At 57.4% G+C, this 18,114-nt stretch overlaps 2 pseudogenes; both read right to left on the bottom strand.

Moving 5' to 3' along the window:
• Nucleotides 1-488: 488 nt before the first annotated feature.
• On the bottom strand, nt 489-10,187 carry LOC127028827 (protocadherin alpha-2-like; annotated as a pseudogene).
• Nucleotides 10,188-13,012: 2,825 nt separating this feature from the next.
• LOC127028826 (protocadherin alpha-2-like) lies at nt 13,013-15,727 on the bottom strand (annotated as a pseudogene).
• Nucleotides 15,728-18,114: the final 2,387 nt, after the last annotated feature.

The following is an 18,114-nucleotide window of genomic DNA, read 5'->3' as shown; positions in this document are numbered from 1 at the left end:
GGAAACTGGAAAATAAAATGAAAAGTCCCGTTTCTCACACCTATCTTGTGTCACACTCCTCTCCCTGAACACTTTAGACTCCTAAGTAGAGTGATAGCATACTTGGAAAAACAACAGAGGAAAAGTCCACAAAGCCTTCCCTACTTTCTTAATGACTCTGGTGGGAGAATCAAAAGGGAGAAATTACTCCACGGGGAGAGAAAACCCTGAAGCCTCAATTGTCACCTCGCATCACAGCTCTTGCAGGGGACAATCACACAGGAGGAGGACAGACTTTTCCACAAGAAAACTTTCCACATCTCATACCAGCACAATCAGCACTCTGCAACGCGAATAAGGCACCAAATAGCGCCTGGGGCACTGTCACCATCACAGCCTGCCTGTCTTGCACTCCTTCAGCAAGCTCGCGTGCAAACGCTACACACCCCCAAGCAAGAGCGTCTCGAAAGCTGATGTCGTGGCACCTCTCATCGCAGCCGGCAGCGATTTTACTCTACGGGAGAACAGCTCACACCCACAGCAGCAAACCTCAGCTGCCGACGGTAACCGCCGCCGGCTGCGGCAGTACCGCTAGTTTCCCCCCACAGCGAGAGCCGAGGGCTCCGGCAAGGACGCGGAGCAGATGCAAAGGTGCCGTGAACACCCTTGAGCACCCGCCAAGCACCCACCGCCCGCAGGCCCCGCGGGCTGAGCCCGCCTCCACCAGCGCCTGCCCAGGCGGCGGCCAGAACGAAGACCGCGAAGAAGGGCGGAGGGAGACCGAGAAGAAGGGCGAAGGGGCGAGAGGCCAGAAAGGGAGGGCCACTGACCGTGTCCAGGAGAGCGGGCGGCTCCGGCTGCGTCTCCTTCGCCGCGGGGCCGGGCGGCGGCGGGAAGTTGGGGCTTGAAAACCATCAGGTCGCTCTTGCCCGCGCCGTCCGCCACGCACAGGCTCCGGCTCTGGCGCTGCGAGTACGACCAGCTCCCCACTTCGCTGGCGCACACCAGCGTCGCCGGCCCGGGCCCCGACACCACGGCCGCCCGCGGCGACCACCGCGACGCCCCGTACAGCACCACCGCCAGCACGAACACGCTCGACACCGCGCAGATGGCCACCACCAGCCACACGTTCGTCGCCGACGACGCCGCCGCGCCGCCGCCGCGCCGCCCTCCGCGCCGCCGCCGGCCGCAGCCCGCTCCCGACGACGACGACGACGACGACGACGACGAGCCCGCGGCCGCCAGCGCCGCCTCGGCGCCCTCCACCAGCGACACGCTCAGCGTGGCCGTGGCCGAGCGCGCCGGCTCCCCGTGGTCCCGCACCACGATCACCAGCCTCTGCGCGGGCCGTCCGCCTCCTCCAGCGCCCGCGCCGTGCTCACCTCGCCGCTGTACAGCCCCACGCGGAACGGCCCTTCCCCCGCGGCTCCCACAGCTCGTAGCGCAGCCACGCGTTGTAGCCCGAGTCCGCGTCCACCGCCCGGATCTTCGCCACCACCTGCCCCCGCCGGCGCCCCCCACGCCGCCCACGCCCACAGCGCCCCCGAGACCGGACCCGACGACGACCAGCCCGACGCCCCGGGCCCCGGCCCGACGCCCGGCGCCGGCAGCAGCGCCGGCGCGTTGTCGTTCTCGTCCACCACGAAGAGCTGCACCGTGGCGTTGCCGCACAGCGGCGGCTCCCCCGCGTCCACCGCCCGCACCTCGAACTCCAGCACCTGCACCTCCTCGTAGTCCAACGGACGCAGCGCCCACACGCGCCCGCTCTCCGCGTCCACCGACACGTAGCTCGACGCCGCCCGCCACCCCCCGCCCGCCCCCGCGCCCCCGCCCACGCCCTCCGCCACCGAGTACCTCACGCGCCCGTTCCCCGCCTCGTCCGCGTCCCGCGCCCACAGCCGCGCCAGCTCCGCGCCCGCCGCGTTGTTCTCCCGCGCCAGCACCGTGTACACGGCCTGCGCGAACGCCGGCGCGTTGTCGTTCACGTCCGACACCGGCACCCGCACCCGCGGCTGCCGCGCAGCGGCGGCGCCCCGCCGTCCTCCGCCCGCACCTCCACCCGTACTCCGACACCCGCTCCCGGTCCAGCGCCTCCCGCAAGCACCAGCGAGTACGAGCCCGCGAACCTCGCCACCAGCCCGAACGGCGCCGGCGGCCACACCGCGCACCGCACCCGCCCGTTCGCCCCCGAGTCCCGGTCCGACACGCTCAGCAGCGCCACCACCGTCCCCACCGACGCGTCCTCCGGCACCGGCACCGACAGCGACGTCACCCACACCTCCGGCGCGTTGTCGTTCACGTCCACCACCTCCACACCACGCTGCAGTGACCGACAGCGGTGGTGCCCTTTGTCTCTCGCTTCACATAGCGATAGAGACCAACCGACTTCATCGAAGTCAAGCACCCCTAAGACGGATCTCCCGCGTCTTCTGTCGAGCTCGAAAATCTCCCTCCATCCTCGGGAACAGCCTTCTGGTCGGAGGAATACGAGTCACCTCACTGTTCGTCCCTCATCCAGAATCCGTGGCGTTTAGCTCGCACCACAAAGTCCGCTCCGCAGCGCTTTCCGGCAGCTCCACTTTATACACCAACTGGTTGAACTGGGGCGCGTTGTCGTTCACGTCCAGCACCGAGACCACCAGCTCCATCGTGCCCGTCAGCGACGGCCGGCCCCCGTCACTCGCCGTCACCAACAACCGGTGCACAGCATCGTCTCGCGGTCCAGAGATTTCGCGAAACACAGGATAGGACTCATTCGTCTCATTCGATTTTCGCAATCCAGAGAGAATGCTCGCTGGGGCTGAGTGTATAGGAGAGCTGCGCGTTGGCTCCGATGTCTGCATCCGACGCGCCCTCCAGCGGGAACCGAGAGCCGGAGAGGGAGTTCTCCGATAAAGTGAGGTTTTTCCGGGCGGCGGGGAAGAGCGGGGCGTTGTCGTTGATGTCGGTGACCTCCAGCTCCACGTGGAAGACGCGCAGCGGCCGCTCCACCAGCACCTCCAGCCGCAGGGCGCACGGCGCGCTCTTCCCGCACAGCTCCTCCCGGTCCAGCCGCGAGCTCACCACCAGCGCCCCGCTCGCCCCGCTCACCTCCACGCTCGCCGCCGGCCCTGCGCCACCAGCCGCAGCCGCCAAGCCTCCGCCTCGCCCGCCTCCAGGCCCCAGGGTCCTGCGCCAGCCGGCCCACCACCGTCCGGCCTTCGCTTCCTCCGGCACCGAGTACCGCACCTGCCCGACGCCCAACGCCCACCCGCCTGCAGCAACGCACCCGCACCACCGCACCCCAACACACGCCCATCGCTGCCGCCGCCGCCGCCGCCGCCGCCGCCGGCACCCGCCCGGGCCCCGCACGGCTCCCCGCCGCCGCCCGGACGCACCGCCTCTCCTGCCCGCCCCGCGCCGCCCCCCGCGCTCACAGCCGGGCTCTCCGCCGCACCGGCGCGGAGCCGCCTCGCCGCTCCGCCGCCGTTCTGAGCCTGCAGCGACACCCTGTGCGCTCCGCCGCCTCACACGCTCCCCACCAGCGCCCGCGCCGCCGGCCCCGCGCCGCTCATCTCTCCTCTCTCCCTGCCCTTCGCCTCTTCCTTTCGCTTCTTCTTGTCCTCTTTTTTTTTCCCCCGCTCCTTACTTCTTTCTTCTCGCGTGCTAGTCTTTGCTTGCACAGATTCCTTTCCTTCTTCTTCCTCTGTCTTTCTTCTTTCTCTATCTTCCTTCCTTCAATGCTCTCTCTTTGCCTTTCTTTCTTTCCTTCTCTTCTACTTTTCTTTTCTTTTCTTTCTTTCTTTTCTTTCTTTTCTTTTCTTTTCTTTTCTTTTCTTTTTCTTTCTTTTCTTTCTTTCTTTTCTTTCTATCTTCTCTTTCCTCCGTCTTCTTCGTCTTTCTTTTGTTCTGTCTCCGTTTTCTTCTTCCTTGCTCTTCCTGACGTTCTTGCTCCTGCTGCTACCTTGTTCTTGCTCTTTCCTGCGCCGCGCTCGCGCCGCCGACGACGACCGCATCAAACGGAGCCATCAGCGCTAATTACGGGCCATCAGCGCGGAGCGCGGTACTCTAACCAAGCGGAGGCTCTTAGCGACCAACTCCCTTCAGCGTCTAGTAAGGTCGGTGCACGCTGGTAATCTCCTACGATTTCGGTCTTTCGCGCCTTTGTCATCTTCCTTCTTCCTTAATTACTTCCTTGCTTCATTCCTTCCTAGCTTTTTTCTTCCTTCCTTTCTTCTCTTCCTCTCTTCCTTCTTTCTTTCCTCCTTCTCTCCCTCACCACCTTTCTGTGAACAGTGAGAGCGTCGGTGCAGTGTACTAAACTCATTTATCGTCTCTCCTTTCTCGGTCTTCTTTTTTTCTATGCTTGCTTCGTTCTTGTTTGCTTATCTTTTCCATCCATTGTTCCTTCCTTCTTTCCTTCTCTTCTTTCCCCTCTTTCTTCTCGTCTTCTCTTCCCTGTCCTCCTCCCCTCCTTCGCTTTTTCTTCCCTCTTTGCCTCTTCCTTGTCTCCTTTACCAACAGCTTGTCTTAGATGACTACACCGCTCTCGCCATGGAGCACGGACATGCCTGGGCAAGAGCTCTTTCCTCTTCCTCAACACTTTTCACCAAGCCTTGCACACCCTCCTGAAGTACCGACCTCAGCTCCATTCAGCAGGAAGAGAGAACGTTGGTGCATGCTAGTAATCCCCTCTATCATCTCTTCCTTCCTTCCTTCCTTGCTCTTCCTTCTTTCTTTATTCCTTACTTGCTTTCTCCTTACATACAGTCCTTCCTTTCCTTCTTCCTTTCCTCGTTCTTGCCTTCTTTCTTTCTCTTTCATCCCTTCTTTTCTCTCTCTGCCTTTTTCTTTTTTGCCTCGCCCTGCCCTATCCTTGCCTCCTCTTCTCTTCTCCTTCCATACTTGCTCCTTCTTCTCTTTTTCGCCTTTACCAGAATATTTTCCTACATGTCTGCACCACGTTTGACAAGAAGCACGGGGCATGCCCTTTGGCAAGAGCTCGCATTCCTCTTCCTTCCACCTTCCATCCTCCGGACAGGGAACAACCTTCCTTGCTTTCCTCCACTCTGTGCAAGACAGACAGACTGCCCCTCCACATCTCCTTTTCCTTCTGGAAGAAGAAAACACTCTTCACCCTCCAGCACTCTCAAGGACCCAGCAAGTAACAGAAGTAAGGCCCGTTATCGAGACCACCTGAGGAACTTCAAACACATAAGTCTTACGTCGCATCCAGAGAGTCGTGCTCAATGGCTCAATGTCGTGATGGAGATCAGTGACGAGTGGTGTCCCTCACGGACCCTATGGGGACCAGTACTGTTTCATATCTTCAATAACAACATAGACAGTGGATCGAGCGAACCCTCAGCAAATTTGCAGGTGACACCAAGCTGAGTGGTGCGGTTGACACGCCTGAGGACGGGATGCCATTCAGGCAACCTGCCCAAGCTTGAGAAGTGGGCCCATGTGAACGTCATGAGGTTCAACAAGGTCAAGTGCAAGGTCCTGCACCGTGGGTCGGGGCAACCCCGTATCAATACAGGCTGGGGCATGAAGGATTGAGAGCAGCCCTCCCGAGAAGGACTTGGGGGTACTGGTGGAGGAAAAAAGTGGGCAAGAGCCAGCAACGTGCACTCACAGCTCAGAAAGCCAACCGCATCCTCACCGAGCATCAGAAGAAGCGTGGCCAGCAGGCTGAGGGAGGGATTCTGCCCCTCTACTCCGCTCTGGTGAGACCCTACCTGCAGTACTGCATCCAGCTCTGGGTCCTCAGCACAGGAAAGACATGCACCTGTTGGAGCGGTCCAGAGGAGGCCACAAAAATGATCAGAGGATTGGAACACCTCTCCTAGGAGGAAAGGCTGAGAGACTTGGGGTTGTTTAGCCTGGAGAAGAGAGGCTCTGGGGAGACCTCTTTGGGGCCTTTCAATACTTCAAGGGGGCTTCTAAAAAGATGGGGACAGACGTCTTTAGCAGGGCCTGTTGCGATACGATAAGGGGTAATGGTTTTCAACTACAAGAGGGTAGATTCCACTAGATATAAGATCAAAGTTTTTAATGTAGGGTGGTGAAACACTGGAACAGGTCGCCCGGAGAGGTGGTCGATGCCCCATCCCTGGAAACCTTCAAGGTCAGGCTGGACAGGGCTCTGAGCAACCTGGTCTTCTTGAAGATATCCCTGCTCATTGCAGGGGGGTTGCACTAGATGACCTTTAGGGTCCCTTCCAACCAAAACCATTCTATGACGCTATGATATGACCATGAATATCTCTGCTACATCCGAAAAGAATCTACCACCTTCTGAAAAACAAGACCAAGCCCCACATACTTGGATGTCTCATGAAAGCAGGCTCCAAACAGTCCAAACAACCCAGGCGAGTCTTCCATTCAGGAACTCAAACCCATCACAGCCCAGCACGACAATCTCCAGGAAGGCGAAAAAGCACGGGCAACCACAGCTCCCGAACACTGCTCTTGTACCTCGAATGAAAGAGCTATTCTTCTGACTCATTTTTCACCTGCACAATGAATGGCCAGCTCTTGCTTCTCCTTTCGGGTAGGCATGCACTGCCAGAACAATGCACCAAAGACCATGCCGTTACCCCAGGACTTCCAAGTCCCCACGGTAATAATCTACTCTCACTCTAGTTAGATACAATTTTCACCCACCGGAGCACAATCAACTACCACCCTCACACCACCACATATAACTCTTTTATATACAACGGCCTTATAGAATAGGTATATCAGCTGACCACGCCACCTCTTCTCATGATGAAGAAATTCTCCCCTGGATTACCCAACACACATCCCACTGCCGACTAGAACCGTGCGACCTGGACTCGGTCCCCTCCTCTCTCCATCCCGTGCTCGCCGTGCCCATGGTTCGCCTGCTCACCCTGTGCCTGGAAGCAGCAGGAAAGGAACAAGAGCAGGCATTGGTGCTTTGATCAACATGCCATTGCTGGCATGACAATTCAGGCAACAGTCCGTCGATCCAACATGAAGATACCATGACTAAACAGCAACCAAAGTACAGCTGTCTCTCAAACTCATTCTCTTCAGATATGAGCAACTTACCTGTAGAATCACTGCTTGCTTCTTCAGAAAAAGAAACATTTTCAGGACAGGACAACTACTTCTAAGGGACATTTTCCCTAATGTTATCAGCTTATACTGGTGAAGCTGGACAGAAAAAAAAGACTCTTGTTCTCCAAAAGCCTTGAAATCCCTGGACAGTGCGCAGTGCTCCCTTATGCGCTTCTATCACGGGGGAAGCAGGAGCAACGCCTGAAAGCTAAGGACATTCTCTCAACATCAGCCTCAGCTCAGGAGACTGGAAAAGCCATCCCCCACGCTCATGGCCAACTGCCTGAAACTCTGCCACCCGACAGCAGCTGCCAAAATTCAGCAGTCTGCATCTCATCCACTGTTACCAACACACTGCCAATGTGAGAGAAGGAAAAACAAAAAAAGATGGAAGTTTCTGGTAAGAGGAGAGAAGAAAACCAAAGGATCCATTCCCCTGTATTGAAACGCAAGGCTTGCCAACTTCTTGAATAGGGAGAGCACTTCTTCCATTCCCTAGCAAGACTAAGAGCAGAGACATTAACCAAGGAGAGGTTCAGAGAAGGCTGGCCAATTTTTGATTGACATTTGGAAAAGCTTCTGTTTGGACCAACACCATTCCCCGTCAAAAACATAGTGATCAAAGGTGTCTATGGCAGATGTCTTCACATCTGGCAGGAAGACCACAGAGAACACTGAGGCGCAAGGATATGCAGTACTTCAGGAGGTCCTGAGACAATCCCAGGCGAGCAACCCTGTGCGCCGGGCGTCTTCCTGACGTTTTCTACTGGAATCCTCTATCCCAAGCCCTGGGAAATGAGATCTCCAGCTAAGCAGACATTCTGCAGTTCTTCACCAATGACACAGTCCATGACGCATAGCATCTCCATTTCGCCAGGGAAGACTCTTCCCCACTCAAAGTCACCCTCCCCGTGATCGATGCCCCAAGCCCTACTCCGTGCCACTCGGAGGATCGCTCCGATAGAGTTCCAAAAGATTCTGTGATTAGAGTTGTGACAGCTCTGATCCCAGTCCACACGGATTTTATTCTTTGAGAGAACCACACCAAATGCCGAAGCGCAAGAACACTCACCATATCAACTGGGTGGGAGAATTGGTACCACAGAAAACCAGAGCTGGGCTGCTGTCCAGGGTTGGCCTGTACTTGCACATATCTCAGTTGAGCATGACAAGGGGACACACCACCTCTACCGAGGCCATCTGTGCAAGTGCACAAGTACAGGCATCAAGCACACAAAGATTACGCCCACCCCCTCATCACATCCGCTTACAAATCCCGCCTGACGAGGAGCAAGGAACCATCACGGCAACATCAACGGATGGGAGCTACTATGGATGCCCACCACTACACTAAGGACAGCACATTGAAGCACTACCCTCCCACAACACCTTTCTCAAAACAAGCGGAAATGGTTCATCAGACAACGTTCACCAGTCTGCCTCTCATCTCCTCTTACCAACACATTGCCTACGGCAATCGGGCAGCAGCACAAACGACCTCTCTGGTGGGAGATCTTCATAACCTCAAAGGACATTGTGGGCATTTCAATACCATGTGACTATCTCAAGATCCAGAAGGCCTCCAACTCCAGACCCTTGCAGCATGGCAAAGGATCCTGCGAAAGAACACTCTGTGCCCATCTTGCCTCAGGCTTTCCTCTAGGCATCCGCCATTCCCCAGCCTGCAACATGCGTTCTCAAGACAAGCACATCATCTCCCATTCTTGTCTGAAGACATGGCCCATGGTCTTCTCAAGCATTTCCACTTCCCTCAGACAAGCTCAAGGTCACCTGCACATCAGCAGATGCCCAGGCCCTACTCAGTGCCACTGCTACATTCACCTCCATGAACACGTCACGCTTTCCTTTCAGTCTGGCTTTTGTGGACCCTTCCATCAATGAGAGCACCACAGAAAAACATGCAGGTGGTATCACATACACCGTGTTCAGCACACTCTCTGCAGCTTACCTTTCATATCTTGTACTGCTTCAGCAGTCTCGGGTGGACATCTTACACACCTGGGACCAATACTATTTCCAAAGAGCATCATAGAATCATTTATGTTGGAAAAGACCCTTGAGACCGTCGAGTCCAACCATTAACCCAACACTACCAAGTCCACGACTAAACCATGTCCTGAAGCACTATGTCTTTTAAATACCTCCAGGGATGGTGACTCAACCACTTCCCTCGGCAGCCTGGTCCAATGCCTGACAACCCTTTCGGTGAAGAAATTTTACCTCATATCTACTCTAAACCTTCCCCTGGCGCAACTTGAGGCCATTTCCTCTCGTCCTGTCACTTGCAACAAACCTATCACAAACAACCCCCGTTCCCTCAGCTGCTCCTCATAAGTCTTGTTCTCTAGACCCTCCACCAGCTTCGTTGCTCTTCTTTCAACACCTCCAGCACCTCAATGTCTTTCTTGTAGTGAGGGGCCCAAAACTGAACACAGTATTCGAGGTGCGGCCTCACCAGTGCCGAGTACAAAGGCATGATCACTTCCCTAGTCCTGCTGGCCACACTATTTCTCATACAAGCCAGGATGCTGTTGGCCGCCTTGGCCACCTGGGCACACTGCCGGCCCATATTCAGCCGGCTGGCAACCAACACCCCCAGGTCCTTTTCCTCGGGCAGCTTTCCAGCCATCTCTTCCCCAAGCCTATAGTGTTGCCTGGGGTTCTTGTGACCCAAGTGCAGGACCTGACACTTAGCCTTGTTGAATCTCACACAATTGGCCTCGGCCATCGATCCAGCCTGTCCACACCCCTCTGCAGAGCCTTCCTACCTCAAGCAGATCAACACTCCTGCCCAACTTGGTGTCGTCTGCAAACCTACTGAGCATGCACGCGATCCCCTCATCCACATCACTGATAAAGATTATTAAACAGAACTGGCCCCAATACTGAGCCTGGGGAACACCACTGGTGACCGGCCACCAACTGCATTTAACTCCGTTCACCACAACTCTTTGGGCCCGGCCAGACAGCCAGGTTTTTACCCGGCGAACAGTACACCCGTCCAAGCCATCAGCAGCCACTTTCTCCAGGAGAATACTGTGGGAAACTGTGTCAAAGGTTTTACTAAAGCCCAGGTAAACAACATCCACAGCCTTTCCCTCATCCACTAAGCCAGTCATCTTGTCAGAGAAGGAGATCAGGTTAGTCAAGCAGGACCTGCCTTCCATAAATCCATGGTGTCGGACAGCTCTAATGCAACATGGCTTCACTAAGGGCAAATCGTGCCTGATAAATTTGGTGGCCGCCTACGACGGGGTTACAGCATTGGTGGATAAGGGAAGATGCCTGACATCATCTACCTGGACTTGTGCAAAGCATTTGATACTGTCCCGCACAACATCCTTGTCTCTACAAGGGAGAGACATGGATTTGACAGGTGGACCATTTGGTGGATAAGGAATTGGCTGGATAGTCACACTCAAAGAGTTGTGGTCAACGGCTCGATGTCCGGGCAAAGACCAGTGACGAGTGGTATCCCTCAGGGGTCCGTATCGGGACCAGTATTATTTAACAACTTTGTTGGGGACATGGGGGATTGAGTGCACCCTCAGCAAGTTTGTGGAGCACCAAGCTGAGTGGTGTGGTTGACCCTCTAGCAGGAAGGGATGCCATCCAGAGGGACCTTGACAGGCTAGAGAGGTGGGCCCATGCAAACCTCATGAAGTTCAACAAGGCCAAGTGCAGGTGCTGCACCTGGGTTGGGGCAATCCCAAACATGGATACCAGCTGGGCGATGAGTGGATTGAGAGCAGCCCTGCCACGAAGGACTTGGGGCTATTGGTGAACGAAAAACTGAATACGAGCCGGCAATGTGTGCTCAAAGCCCAGAAAGCCAATCGTCTCCTGGGCTGCATCAAAAGAAGTGTGGCTAGCAGGTCAAAGGAGGTGATTCTCCCCCTCTACTCCACTCTTGTGACACCCCACATGCAGTACTGTGTTCAGCGCTGGGGCCCCCACCATAAGAAAGACATGGACCTGCTCAAGCGGGTCCAGAGGAGGGCCACAAAGATCATCAGAGGGCTGGAGCACCTCCCCGATGAGGACAGGCTGAGACACTTGGGGTTCTTTAGCCTAGAGAAGAGAAGGCTCCAGGCAGACCTTACAGCGGCCTTCCACTACTTAAAGGGGGCCTACAGGAAAGATGGGGAGGGACTCTTTATCAGGGAGTGTAGCGATAGGACAAGGGGAAACGGTTTTAAACTGAAAGAGGGTGGATTCAGATGAGATATTAGGAAGAAATTCTCTACTGTGAGGGTGGTGAGACACTGGAATAGGTTGCCCAGAGAAGTTGTGGATGTCCCATCACTGGAAGTGTTCAAGGAAAGCTTGGACAGGGCTTTGAGCAACCTGATCTAGTGGAAGATGTGCCTGCTCACTGCAGGGGGGTTGGAACTAGATGATCTTTAAGGTCCCCTCCAACCCAAACCATTCTACGATTCTATGATCATGGCAGCATCAACAGCTGTGGAAGCTGCTATGGATGCCCACCACTACACAAGGACAGCACGTTGAAGCGCTATCTTCCCACAACATCTTTCCCAAAGCAGGAGTGAAAAGGTTCATCAGACAGTCTTCAGCTGTCTGCATCTCGTCTCCTCTTACCAACACATTGCCTACGGCAATCAGGCAGCAGCACAACGCACTGTCTCTGGTGGGAGGTATTCATAACCTCAAAAGACATTGTGGGCATTTCAGTACCACACACTGTCTCAAGATCCAGAAGGCCTCCAACTCCAGACCCTTGGGAGCCGCGAAAGATCCTGGGCAAGAACACTCCATCCCCATCCTGCTTCATACTTTCCCCTAGGCATCCTCCATTCCACAGTCTGCGACATGCATTCTCAAGACAAGCACATCATCTCCCATTACTGCCCTCTTATGACATAGCCCATGGTCTTCCCAAGGATTTCCAGTTCCCTCAGTTCACATCAGCAGATGCCCAGGCCCTGCTCAGTGCCACTGCCACATTCTCCTCCGCAACATGCCACTGGTTCCTTTCCCACCTCAAGGCTCACTCCAGCTTTTGCAGGCCCTTCCGTCAATGACAGCACCATGAAAAACATATGGATGACATCACGTACATGGTGTCCAGTGCACTCTCCACTCTTTCTATAGGTGACGTTAGCATAGCTCTAAATGGCAATGGCATTGATTTCATGCTGTGGGAGAACAATCCAAATGCTGACGAGCACACCTCTGTAACAGATTATATCGACTGTGTAGGAGAATTCGGGTTTGGGGTTTTGTTTTTGGAGGGGTGTCTTTGTCTGGTTTTGATTCTTTGTATATTATCACGAAAAGAAGATTTCTAGGTCTTTTGTAACTGTGTGGCTGCTGATGCAAATATTGAAAGAACATCAAACAGGCCAGCATACGTCACGCCACTTCTCTGGCCAGACTGCTACTGCAACCTGGGCGAGGGGAGAAGCAAGAAAAAAAAAGAAAATTCCCGTTTTCACACCTACCTTGCGTCACACTCCTCTCCCTGAACACTTTAGACTACTAAGTAGAGTGATACATACTTGGAAAAACAACAGAGGAAAAGTCCACAAAGCCTTCCCTACTTTCTTAATGACTCTGGTGGAGAATCAAAGGGAGAAATACTCCACGGGAGAGAAAACCCTGAAGCCTCAACTGTCACCTCGCATCACGGCTCTTGCAGGGGACAATCACACAGGAGGAGGACAGACTTTTCCACAAGAAAACTTTCCACATCTCATACCAGCACAATCAGCACTCTGCAACGCGAATAAGGCACCAAATAGCGCCTGGGGCACTGTCACCATCACAGCCTGCCTGTCTTGCACTCCTTCAGCAAGCTCGCGTGCAAACGCTACACACCCCAAGCAAGAGCGTCTCGAAAGCTGATGTCGTGGCACCTCTCATCGCAGCCGGCAGCGATTTTACTCTACGGGAGAACAGCTCACACCCACAGCAGCAAACCTCAGCTGCCGACGGTAACCGCCGCCGGCTGCGGCAGTACCGCTAGTTTCCCCCCACAGCGAGAGCCGAGGGCTCCGGCAAGGACGCGGAGGCAGATGCAAAGGTGCCGTGAACACCCTTGAGCACCCGCCAAGCACCCACCGCCCGCAGGCCCCGCGGGCTGAGCCGCCTCCACCAGCGCCTGCCCAGGCGGCGGGCCAGAACGAAGACGCGAAGAAGGGCGAGGGAGACCGAGAAGAAGGGCGAAGGGGCGAGAGGCCAGAAAGGGAGGGCCACTGACCGTGTCCAGGAGAGCGGGCGGCTCCGGCTGCGTCTCCTTCGCCGCGGGCCGGGCGGCGGCGGGAAGTTGGGCTGAAAACCATCAGGTCGCTCTTGCCCGCGCCGTCGCCACGCACAGGCTCCGGCTCTGGCGCTGCGAGTACGACCAGCTCCCACTTCGCTGGCGCACACCAGCGTCGCCGGCCCGGGCCCCGACACCACGGCCGCCCGCGGCGACCACCGCGGACGCCCCGTACAGCACCACCGCCAGCACGAACACGCTCGACACCGCGCAGATGGCCACCACCAGCCACACGTTCGTCGCCGACGACGCCGCCGACGCGCCGCCCGCCGCGCCCGCCGCCGGCCGCAGCCCCGCTCCCGACGACGACGACGACGACGACGACGAGCCCGCGGCCGCCAGCGCCGCCTCGGCGCCCTCCACCAGCGACACGCTCAGCGTGGCCGTGGCCGAGCGCGCCGGCTCCCCGTGGTCCCGCACCACGATCACCAGCCTCTGCCGCGGGCCGTCCGCCTCCTCCAGCGCCCGCGCCGTGCTCACCTCGCCGCTGTACAGCCCCACGCGGAACGGGCCCTTCCCCCGCGGCTCCCACAGCTCGTAGCGCAGCCACGCGTTGTAGCCCGAGTCCGCGTCCACCGCCCGGATCTTCGCCACCACCTGCCCCGCCGGCGCCCCCCACGCCGCCCACGCCCACAGCGCCCCCGAGACCGGACCCGACGACGACCAGCCCGACGCCCGGGCCCGGCCCGACGCCGGCGCCGGCAGCAGCGCCGGCGCGTTGTCGTTCTCGTCCACCACGAAGAGCTGCACCGTGGCGTTGCCGCACAGCGGCGGCTCCCCGCGTCCACCGCCCGCACCTCGAACTCCAGCACCTGCACCTCCTCGTAGTCCAACGGACGCAGCGCCCACACGCGCCCGCTCTCCGCGTCCACCGACACGTAGCTCGACGCCGCCCGCCCCCCCCGCCCGCCCCGCGCCCCCGCCCACGCCCTCCGCCACCGAGTACCTCACGCGCCCGTTCCCCGCCTCGTCCGCGTCCCGCGCCCACAGCCGCGCCAGCTCCGCGCCCGCCGCGTTGTTCTCCCGCGCCAGCACCGTGTACACGGCCTGCGCGAACGCCGGCGCGTTGTCGTTCACGTCCGACACCGGCACCCGCACCCCGCGGCTGCGCGCAGCGGCGGCGCCCCGCCGTCCTCCGCCCGCACCTCCACCTCGTACTCCGACACCCGCTCCCGGTCCAGCGCCTCCCGCAGCACCAGCGAGTACGAGCCCGCGAACCTCGCCACCAGCCCGAACGGCGCCGGCGGCCACACGCGCACCGCACCCGCCCGTTCGCCCCGAGTCCCGGTCCGACACGCTCAGCAGCGCCACCACCGTCCCCACCGACGCGTCCTCCGGCACCGGCACCGACAGCGACGTCACCCAACCTCCGGCGCGTTGTCGTTCACGTCCACCACCTCCAGCTCCACGCTGCAGTGACCCGACAGCGGGGGCCAACCTTTGTCTCTCGCTTCGATCTCCAGGTCATACGACTGAACCTCCTCGAATCCAGTACACGGCAGTCCGTATTTCCCGGATTTTCTGTCAATTATGAACAAGTTCTGAACTTTGGCAGAAATCGTGTCGCTAAACGAATAATATATTTCCCGATTAATCCCCTCATCTTTGTCTGTCGCTGCTAGCTGTAGAAACACGGTTCCCGCAGCAGCGCTCTCCGGCAGCTCCACTTTATACACCGACTGGTTGAACTGGGGCGCGTTGTCGTTCACGTCCAGCACCGAGATCACCAGCTCCATCGTGCCCGTCAGCGACGGCCGGCCCCCGTCACTCGCCGTCAACACCAACCGGTGCACAGGCATCGTCTCGCGGTCCAGAGATTTCGTTAAACGAGACTACGGAGATTTGGTTTTCTTTGTTCATCCAAACGAAATGCTCGCTGGGGCTGAGTGTATAGGAGAGCTGCGCGTTGGCTCCGATGTCTGCATCCGACGCGCCCTCCAGCGGGAACCGAGAGCCGGAGGGGATTCCGATGCTGAGGTTTTTCCGGGCGGCGGGGAAGAGCGGGGCGTTGTCGTTGATGTCGGTGACCTCCAGCTCCACGTGGAAGACGCGCAGCGGCCGCTCCACCAGCACCTCCAGCCGCAGGGCGCACGGCGCGCTCTTCCCGCACAGCTCCTCCCGGTCCAGCCGCGAGCTCACCACCAGCGCCCCGCTCGCCCCGCTCACCTCCACGCTCGCCCGCCGGCCCTGCGCCACCAGCCGCAGCCGCCAAGCCTCCGCCTCGCCCGCCTCCAGGCCCAGGTCCTGCGCCAGCCGGCCCACCACCGTCCCGGCCTTCGCTTCCTCCGGCACCGAGTACCGCACCTGCCCGACGCCCAACGCCCACCCCGCCTGCAGCAACAGCACCCGCACCACCGCACCCCAACACACGCCCATCGCTGCCGCCGCCACCGCCGCCGCCGCCGGCACCCGCCCGGGCCCCGCACGGCTCCCCGCCGCCGCCCGGACGCACCGCCTCTCCTGCCCGCCCCGCGCCGCCCCCCGCGCTCACAGCCGGGCTCTCCGCCGCACCGGCGCGGAGCCGCCTCGCCGCTCCGCCGCCGTTTCTGAGCCTGCAGCGACACCCTGTGCTGCTCCGCCGCCTCACACGCTCCCCACCAGCCCCGCGCCGCTCATCTCCTCTCTCCTCTCTCCCTGCCCTTCGCCTCTTCCTTTCGCTTCTTTCTTGTCCTCTTTTTTTCCCCGCTCCTTACTTCTTTCTTCCTCGCGTGCTAGTCTTTGCTTGCACAGATTCCTTTCCTTCCTCTTCCTCTGTCTTTCTTCTTTTCTCTTCTTCCTTCCTTCAATGCTCTCTTGTTCGTTTCTTTCTTCCGCTCTCTTTCCTCTTTTTCTCTTTCTTTTCTTTCTCTTTTCTTTTCTCTTTTCTTTCTTTCTTTTCTTCTTTCTTTTCTTTTTCTTCTTTCTTTCTTTTCTTTTCTTTTCTTTCTTTCTTTCTTCTCTTTCCTCCGTCTCCTTCCTCTTTCTTTTGTTCTGTCTCCTTTTTCGCTTCCTTCTTCTTTGCGATCTTGCCCTGCACCGCCCTCTTCTTGCCTCCCCTTTTGCTGCTCCTTCCCTGCTTCTCTCTTCTTTACTCCGCTCGCAGCTCGTCGCTCGCCTCCGGCGCCGCGGCGGACACCCTCACACACGGAGCCATCAGCGCTAATTGCGGGCCATCAGCGCCGGAGCGCGGTACTCTAACCAAGCGGAGGCTCTTAGGACCAACTCCCTTCAGCGTCTAGTAAGGTCGGTGCACGCTGGTAATCTCCTCTACGATTTCGGTCTTTCGCGCCTTTGTCATCTTCCTTTCTTCCTTAATTACTTCCTTGCTTCATTCCTTCCTAGCTTTTTTTTCTTCCTTTCTTTCTCTTCCTCTCTTTCCTTCTTTCTTTCCTCCTTCTCTCCCTCACCACCTTTCTGTGAACAGTGAGAGCGTCGGTGCAGTGTACTAAACTCATTTATCGTCTCTTCCTTTCTCGGTCTTCTTTTTTTCTACTGCTTGCCTCGTTCTTGTTTGCTTATCTTTCCATCCATTGTTCCTTCCTTCTTTCCTTCTCTTCTTTCCCCTCTTTCTTCTCGTCTTCTCTTCCCTGTCCTCCTCCCTCCTTCGCTTTTTCTTCCCTCTTTGCCTCTTCCTTGTCTCCTTTACCAACAGCTTGTCTAGATGACTACACCGCTCTCGCCATGGAGCACGGACATGCCCTGGGGCAAGAGCTCTTTCCTCTTCCTCAACACTTTTCACCAAGCCTTGCACACCCTCCTGAAGTACCGACCTCAGCTCCATTCAGCAGGAAGAGAGAACGTTGGTGCATGCTAGTAATCCCCTCTATCATCTCTTCCTTCCTTCCTTCCTTGCTCTTCCTTCTTTCTTTATTCCTTACTTGCTTTCTCCTTACATACAGTCCTTCCTTTCCTTCTTCCTTTCTCGTTCTTGCCTTCTTTCTTTCTCTTTCATCCTTCTTTTCTCTCTCTGCCTTTTTCTTTTTTGCCTCGCCCTGCCCTATCCTTGCCTCCTCTTCTCTTCTCTTCCATACTTGCTCCTTCTTCTCTTTTTCGCCTTTACCAGAATATTTCCTACATGTCTGCACCACGTTTGACAAGAAGCACGGGCATGCCCTTTGGCAAGAGCTCGCATTCCTCTTCCCTTCCACCTTCCATCCCTCCGGACAGGGAACAACCTTCCTGCTTTCCTCCACTCTGTGCAAGACAGACAGACTGCCCCTCCACCTCTCCTTTCCTTCTGGAAGAAGAAAACACTCTTCACCCTCCAGCACTCTCAAGGACCCAGCAAGTAACAGAGCAAGGCCCGTTATCGAGACCACCTGAGGAACTAAGTCTACGGTCGCATCCAGAGAGTGGTGCTCAACGGCTCAATGTCGCGATGGAGATCAGTGACGAGTGGTGTCCCTCACGGACCCCTATGGGGACCAGTACTGTTTCATATCTTCAATAACAACATAGACAGTGGGATCGAGCGAACCCTCAGCAAATTTGCAGGTGACACCAAGCTGAGTGGTGCGGTTGACACGCCTGAGGGATGGATGCCATTTCAGGACCTGCCCAAGCTTGAGAAGTGGGCCCATGTGAACGTCATGAGGTTCAACAAGGTCAAGTGCAAGGTCCTGCACGTGGGTCGGGGCAACCCCCGGTATCAATACAGGCTGGGGCATGAAGGGATTGAGAGCAGCCCTCCCGAGAAGGACTTGGGGGTACTGGTGGAGGAAAAAGTGGGCAAGAGCCAGCAATGTGCACTCACAGCTCAGAAAGCCAACCGCATCCTCACGAGC

The sequence above is a fragment of the Gymnogyps californianus genome, unplaced genomic scaffold (genome assembly GCF_018139145.2).
Source record: "Gymnogyps californianus isolate 813 unplaced genomic scaffold, ASM1813914v2 HiC_scaffold_44, whole genome shotgun sequence".
In the NCBI taxonomy this organism is placed as follows: Eukaryota; Metazoa; Chordata; class Aves; order Accipitriformes; family Cathartidae; genus Gymnogyps; species Gymnogyps californianus.
This window is presented reverse-complemented; position numbering and strand designations above follow the sequence as displayed.